We start from the raw sequence: 7,942 nt of genomic DNA, 5'->3' as shown, positions 1-7,942 counted from the left end.
TCTGAAGAGACACCATATACATGTCAACTCTTATAAGGAAAGCATTTAATTAAGGGGTCTCACAATTTAAGAGGGTCAGTCCATTATCATGATGGGGAGCTTGGTGGCAGGCAGGCAGATGTGGAACTGGAGCTGAGAGTCATACATCTTGTAGGCAACAGGAAGTTGACTGAGACACTGAGTGATATCCTCAGCATAGGAAACCCCAAAGTCCAGTCACACATTGACACACTTCCTCCAACAAGACCATCCCCTCTCCAACAATGCTACACCTAATAATGCCAGTCCCGTTGACAGACAGCTCTTTGCTTGCTATTGAAACTTAGTAGAATGTAAACGTTTGACACTGGGCCACCAAGCCACCTCTGACCTGAACTGCACATTATAAGTGGGTGTTTTCCTCTGAAACTTCACAGGCCAGACCTCAGTGTCAGCTCTTCTCTCAGCATTATCTTCTAATGAGCACAAAATTGTTTCTTAATTCATGAACACTTAGTGACTTTTATAGCCCAAATTTTTAAACCTTTACACAATCCACCAAGAAGACATGGCCAGGTCTGCAACAATCAATACTGGTTAGCTGGGGCTGAGAAATCAGCTGTGACTAAGAAGCAACCAGGTCCACTGAAGGGAAACCTTCTGGGAAGTGTTTCTATTGGGTGAACACACAGAAGATGTGGTCCAGAGGAGAGCAAGGCAGTACCTCGTGATGGCAGCTGCATGAAAAGAAGAAAACAAGCTGAGCACTGGCATTTATCCGTCTCTGCTTCCTGAATGTGGACACAGCGTGACCCGCTTCCTGACCACCATGCTGCCTCCAATCCCCACCATAATGGACAATACTCTCAAACTGCGAGCACCTTCCTTAAGTTGCTTAGGTCAGGTGATTTGTCACAGGGAGGGAAAGTAAGGAATACGATACCCATCTGGCTTTGTAACCATTGTAGACTGACTGATAACGAATATTTAAGGGCCATATGCTGGTAAAATCTTTCAACACATACACAAACTGTAAAAGCAGATTTAGGAGGATATTCTGACATCAATATGCCGCCCTTGATGTGAATAACTGCCACTGCCATCAAACTGAATTTCCAGGTTAAGTCTCCCAGGAGAAAAGATCCTAGCCCCGTCATCTGTCTCACAGCATACTAAATTATTTTGTATGGAGTATGTGGCATTGCCCAAATCAAACACCCAAATGGAGGCAATAGAGTTTTAGGAGCAGTGGTTCTTAAGGAGGGGTGGGAGCTGAGCGCAACCATTTAACAAATTAATGGTCCAATATAAGCAGACTCTTTACCTTTCCTATAAATGAGAATAGTGCCAATTACTCTTTCAGCTGCAAGCAGAAGAGGGAGAGAATTTCTGAATGCAAAATTTGGATCACTACAGAGATTTTTAGGATTTATTTGGTGCTGCCTGGGGAGGGGGAGCACCTGAGCTTTTTAGTATGCTATTTTCTCATTCATACTTATCCCAAGTAAGGAACTCTCCACCTGGCATATGTCCCCATCTCTGCCATTTATCTTGTCTTTTTGACATGAGTAAGACCTCATTAGAGCAAAACAGACAGCTGACACATTCAGTGTAGTGAGGCAGAGCTTCTGTGAAAAGAGACAAAGGAGATGCTTGGGAGATTCTTTTCCCAAACACGATGTCTCCATGGAAATAGTGAAAAGAGCCACTGCTGAAACTATGGAAGTTGTAACAATCTGAACCCACAAAATCAAATAGTAAGTAAAATTATTGGTCTTTAAGATCAGGATTGCCTGTCCTTGTTAGCTCAATTGTAACTTAGATGTCATTTGGTGAATCAAGAGGAAAATCTTCATTGGGGACTGCTTAGGTTACTCTGGCATGTCAGCAGGTCCATGGGGCAATTGTCTTGATTGTTGACTGATGTAAGGGTAGGGCCCAGCCTACTGTGCTGGCACCATTTCCTAGGAAGATGATCCTGGGGATATTCGAGAAGCAGTTAATCATGATCCTGCCAGTGATCAAGTCAGCAAGCACTGTTCTCAATATTTTCTGCTTTAGGTCATGCTTGAGTTACTGTCCCAACTTCTCAAACATGATGGACTATGATCTGGAAGTGTAAGATAAAATAAACACTTTCTTTTCCAAGCTAACTTTGATCGGAGGGTTTTATCATAGCTAAAAGAGAAAACTAGAACATTCCTTTAGGAGACAACTTCTTTTAATATGCTTCTTTATTTCCAATTTTAAGAAATTAATTTTGTTCTTGGTAATCATATCTGTCTCACATGAACAAAGTCAGACCCGTGCTATGTTTGTTTGTGTGAACTTACCATTCTAATATAGTCACTTTGGAAACTCAAGTAACTTGTCTAAGAAGTGAATGGATCTGTATTATCATTGTTTTTAGGAATGGAGGCTTTGGTCTGGTTCTTTAGATAATTCAGGCTGACACAGAGACTCATGTGTATGATGACTGTTCTTGTTGAGGGACGATATGTTAAAAATACCATTATTTTCTGGAGTCATTTTTTTCTCCTTCAATTCTACTTCCTAGAAATTTCATTAGTGCAAAAATCCATGTATTTGGAATGAGTCCACTCTGTAATATATCTCTATTGGAACAGATAAGTAAGCTGTACTTAGAATGTATTTAAATTCTCTGCAGGGCAACAAACTAATTATTTTTCTTCTCCTAGAAAAATTCGGCTCTTCTTGGCTGGAATATAGGTCTCCTAATGGAAATGGGTGCCTATGTTGAATCAGGTCATTTAGGGAGACCTCCAACGGTCTATCTGACCTAGCTGAACACAGAGATTAATGTACTCGTCATCCTGTTGTTTTCAGAACTTTTAGTCTGTGCAGTTCTCTTGAGAAAAGCCTGCATTCTCATAGGATTAGGTTAACATTGGATGTCATTATGACTAGCCCTGAAATCTGTTAGAGATTAGTTGTTGAGCACACCTGTGACTCTGTCCTTGATCAGGTTATGTGGAGTCAGAAGTCAAATTCCACATGTAGAAACCGCATCTTCAGTAAGTTGGCAGATAAAAGGATGTCAAAGAGAAAAGCTACGTATTTTCTCAATGCCTATATGTCTCCTTGGTGAGTCCATCTATATACTCTATTGCTGCTATTGCCTATGCTGCATTATTTCACTGCTAGAACACCCAAGCTTCTTGAGGGTCTAGCATAGATTAAAAATTAGCAGCCCTCCAGAAATCCTCTAGGCCTTCTAATCTAGATCTGGATTCCTAAGGAAATACAGCCTTGAGGACTAAGATGCCACTATATTCTAAGCCTCTTTAGTGTCATGGCAATCATTGTTGAACTATGAAGTCAATGATAGAAACCAACCTCATAAATACCCTGCTACTGTATGTTCATTGTATTAATCTTGTTTATCTAGAGATCCCTATCACAGGTTGGACAGCAGCTGAACTTGAAATTTGATGACATGTCAGTGTCAATAGGTTAGAAGTCCTTTTTCCATCAGGCTTGCAAAGACTGATGTCTACAATATTGGTGATTCACAGACTTAGCAAGACTTGCAGAAGTCATTTTATACCACTCAGTGTGTGCCAACTTGTGTCATAAGAAAGCTGCTTGTTTGTCCCTGGCTGTTCAACCCCAGAATAACCACACAGAAACTATATTAATTAAATCATTGTTTGGCCGATTAGCTCTATATCCTTATTGAATAACTCATATCTTAATTTAACCAATTTCTATTAATCTGTGTATCACCACATGGATGTGGCTTACTGGCAAGGTTCCATCTGGCATCTATCTCTGGTGGGACTACATGGCTTCTTCTTGACTCCACCTTCTTTCTCCCATAATTCAGTTTACTTTTACTTGCCTAGCTTTACTGTTTTGCCCTACACAAGCAAAGACAGTTTCTTTATTAACCATGGTATTCAGAGCATATTGAGGGGAATTCCAGATCACCTCCCCGTTTCTGTCTAAATAAAAAAAGGTTTTAATTTTAACACAGAATAATTACATATAACAAAACAGGTGTCAAGCAAGAATTACAGTTACAATATTTATATCTAGTTTATACTTTGTCATAACTAAGGAAAATTATAACTATCTATTCTTCAAGTTCATCAAAGAATCCAGAAGTATATAATATTACCTAAGTAAACAGTAAGTACATTGTAAGCAAATTCCAAAACTCTAGAATTGACCGAGACACTGCCTGGACACTCACCCAAAGTTCTTCTGTATCATTGGGGTGCCCAACTTCAGTCTACTGGTCCAAAGTATCCAGCAGACTTTTCCATGAAGCAGGAAATTTCAAAACTAGTTCCACCTATATTGGTAGTTTGTCAGTCACTTTCTTCTGTGTCTTGAAGAATGTCTGGCAGACTCTTTTTGTTCTTTCATGAAGCAGGAACCCTGAAGGACAATCTCATGTCTATACAAATTCAGCAGTCATTTATTAATTGCCTAATAATCACTACATAATATTACACAGTCCAGGCAAGAGAAGTTTCTTGCCCAAATGGCTAACAAACCCCATAAGGAGCATCTTCACTGCCTATCATCATTTTGAAGTAGATTAGTGCTGCCAGGAGTAGATGTGTCTCATTGTCATGAAAAGTACTAAGTTCTTAAAACATTTTAAATGCTATATTCTGTTAGTCTCTGAAAGATTTAAAGATTACCTATCCAACTGAAATATATCTCTATATATCTAGAAAACCTGGCTAACATGCCTACAAGCTTGATTATTATATATGACTCTGTATTAACCTATATTTTTAATTATACATTACATTTTTAAATGAGCTGTACAAACACAATACCTTAAGCAAAAGCAGAAACATGTATAACAAAACTGGCCTTAAATTTGTACCAAAAAACCGAGATCCTTACCAACACAAATTATTCATATTTGTATCATATTCCCCTTTAAATGTTGACAAACAGTTTATAAATTATCATTTAGGAAATTTGGATATAGCTCTCTCCAATTAGCTTCCTGATTTTTGTTGGGGGAAGTTATTTTTGGGGGTGTTTATGGCAACCTTCTGGGGGTTCTTGGTCAATCAAACCACATTAGTCTGGATGGAATCAATAGGTTCTCATCTTCTGCAGAAACAAAAAAAAGAACCTCTTTTCCAAAATAACATGTTCTTAGATATATATGTTGGTTTAAATTAGCAGCCTGTACAATGAAATGTGTCTTTGTACTTAGCTCCTTCACAATCAAAAAATTCAAAGAAAACACAAAAATATTCATAATCCAGACATTCCATGTATATTTCATCTTTATGTGGATTATCTTTCTTACTCTATTACTTTTTATACAAATAATATTTTATTATCTTTATTTTTTAAATCTATGACTGTCTATCCTCTTTTATATAACATTGTCTCTTAACTCTTCTTCTTCTCTTTCCAAAGCCTACATACATTTTTTTAAATACACTGTGTCTCATTTAGAGGTCTTTTATGTCTGAATCTGTCCCATTGTGTATCTGAAATCCTTTTCAGTCCAGGGGCAAGCCTTAAAATCATAAGCACTTCTTAAAAAGCTAAGCTGCAGTGTAACTAGTACTAAGGCTTCATTGCCTTTTGGCTCAGTACAACTGAGCCTGGCAGAGGCATGCTCACTGACTCTACAAATTGTGCACAGCACCCCAGTTCCATGTAAGCAGGGGGTCTATGTTGCACCGTTCATTAGTTTGTAACACACTGCTTGCAAACCCTATTCAAATGCTTCTTGACTGGACCTCCTAAAAGAGTCAGAGTTCCTGCTCGTGAACCAGGAAGCTGCTGTTTGATATGGTGTCATTTTTTTGTTGGTTGGTTTATTTATTTATTGTTACTGCTGAATCAGGAAGACCTCTCTTAAAGGAGCTGCAGCATATTGCCACTCCCCGGCCCAAAAAATTGTGACTAACCTTTGTGTTTTTTTGTGTCTAGAATTTTTTTCCAAGCTTTCTCAGGATTTACATGAATATAGTCATTCATGTTGGTGCACCAATCCGTTGTATGAAGGCTACTTGTTTGTTCCTGGTACTCATCCCTGAAATAACCACACAAAAACTGTATTAATTAAATCACTGTTTGGTTCATTAGCTCTAGCTTCTTATTGGTTAGCTGTTACATCTTAATTTAACCCATTTCTAGTAATCTGTGTATTGCCACCTGTCTGTGGCTTACTGACAAGGTTCTATCCAGCATCTGTCTCTGGCAGGGCTACATGGCTTCTCCTTGATTTTGTCTTCTTTTTCCCGTAATTCAATTTACTTTTCCCTGCCTAGATCTACTCTTTTGCTCTATCACAGCCCAAGACAGTTTCTTTGTCAACCACTGGTATTCACAGCATACAGAGGGGAATCTCACATCAAATATGCGGGAGACAAACCTTATTTGGGACACTGAATAAGTATGGAAGAGTCAGCAGGATCATAACAGCCCCCAGACATCAGTATAACTGACAGCACAGAAGTACCACTGAGGCATTGGAACCCAGAGTGTAGATAGCAACACTTGCTAAAACAAAAATAATTACTTAATTCGTTGAAGCACATGATTCATGAAAAGTCCTTAAAGGTCCAAATATTGCTATTTTGATTTTGAAGTTCTACTTCTGACTATCTGTTTTGGCAAACTGAAATTTGTCAACCCAGGACGTGGTTTCTGTGCTTTAAAGCTGATTTTCAGAATGTCTCAGAACAGCACTGGGGTCCCAAATACCCAGTGTAGTTGTCAGTGGCTAATAAAGATTTCCTTTTGGATTTCACCCAAGTCTGAGTAGTCTTATCTGATGGATAATTGACAACAGGATGGTACAGAATCTACCCCTGTATTGGTCTTGCTCCTAAGTCCCTGACTTGTGCTGGCTGCATGTGTTTAGAGTGATGTTAATTACACTGTGAGGTAAGCAGATCACTGTATCTGCTCATGCTATCCGGTCTTATGATAACCAACCCCGGGGTGCTGTTGCTGGCCCAAATCAGGCCTGCTATAGAACACGCCAAAGGCTCTTTTCTGTCTCTAATCCAAAAGGACCCCAAAGTGGAAATTGCATACAAGTGGATCATGGCTAAGAAAGATAAGGAGGACACTTTATCTAGTGATGGATCCACTGAGGAGGAGGAAAAAAGCTACAGATGGCCGCTGTACCAGTCAGGCAAAGTCAGCTTACACCAGCATCTAGGAACGTTGTATCCAAAGCTTCATGGAACAGCAGTAGGGAGAAACACCCAGAAACCATAAGGAGAAAGATAACTACAAAAACCAACTACCCAAATAGAAGTTGAAATCTGAGGCAAGTGGTAGGCAGTCCCTCCTGAGGGGGCCAAGAGCTTCAAGTCTAATTCCAACTCAGGTGTAGAAGGCAAAACACCACAGAAAAAAAGGAGAAAAGACAATACCTATGACTGAAAAAGTTCAGCCTAAAGCTCCTGCCAAATCAGGAGCCCCAGCAAGAGCATAACACAAAGTAGCCAGTGGCAAAGCCATTAGATAGCCAGAAACAGCAGAAGTTAAAACAGCAATGACTCAGGGGAGGGGAAGACACCAGACTCCCCCAGATGATGGTACTTAACAAGCAAGTTTTTCACCAGTATAAGTGACTGTCACCCCTAACCAGAAGCTTTCTAGTGGTGCAACCTCTCCAGAGAGGGGGTCAAGAAAGACAGCAAAGCCCTTGAAAAAAAGAACCAGATGTTTACACTACAAAATCAGTGCTTTTCTGCTCGTCGACCAAAGAAGTCCCTGGGACTCAGCTTCCAAAGAAATCTACGAAGCTGAAACATCTGGTGTAAGGATGGAAGATAGCGTTGCTGAGTGTACAGTGAGCCTGAAAAAGAGAAGACTCCGGCAGCTACCATTGTCATCTTCAGAACACTGGCAGAGCAGCTCCAGGGAAGAAGATGTCAGCACAGAGCTCTTCATTCAGTTCAGACTCTGACAAGTACAGAGGATCATGCTCCTGCCAAGC

The sequence above is a fragment of the Myodes glareolus genome, chromosome 5 (assembly GCF_982192425.1).
Source record: "Myodes glareolus chromosome 5, mMyoGla1.1, whole genome shotgun sequence".
NCBI lineage: Eukaryota > Metazoa > Chordata > Mammalia > Rodentia > Cricetidae > Myodes > Myodes glareolus.
Note: the sequence above shows the minus strand (reverse complement) of the source record.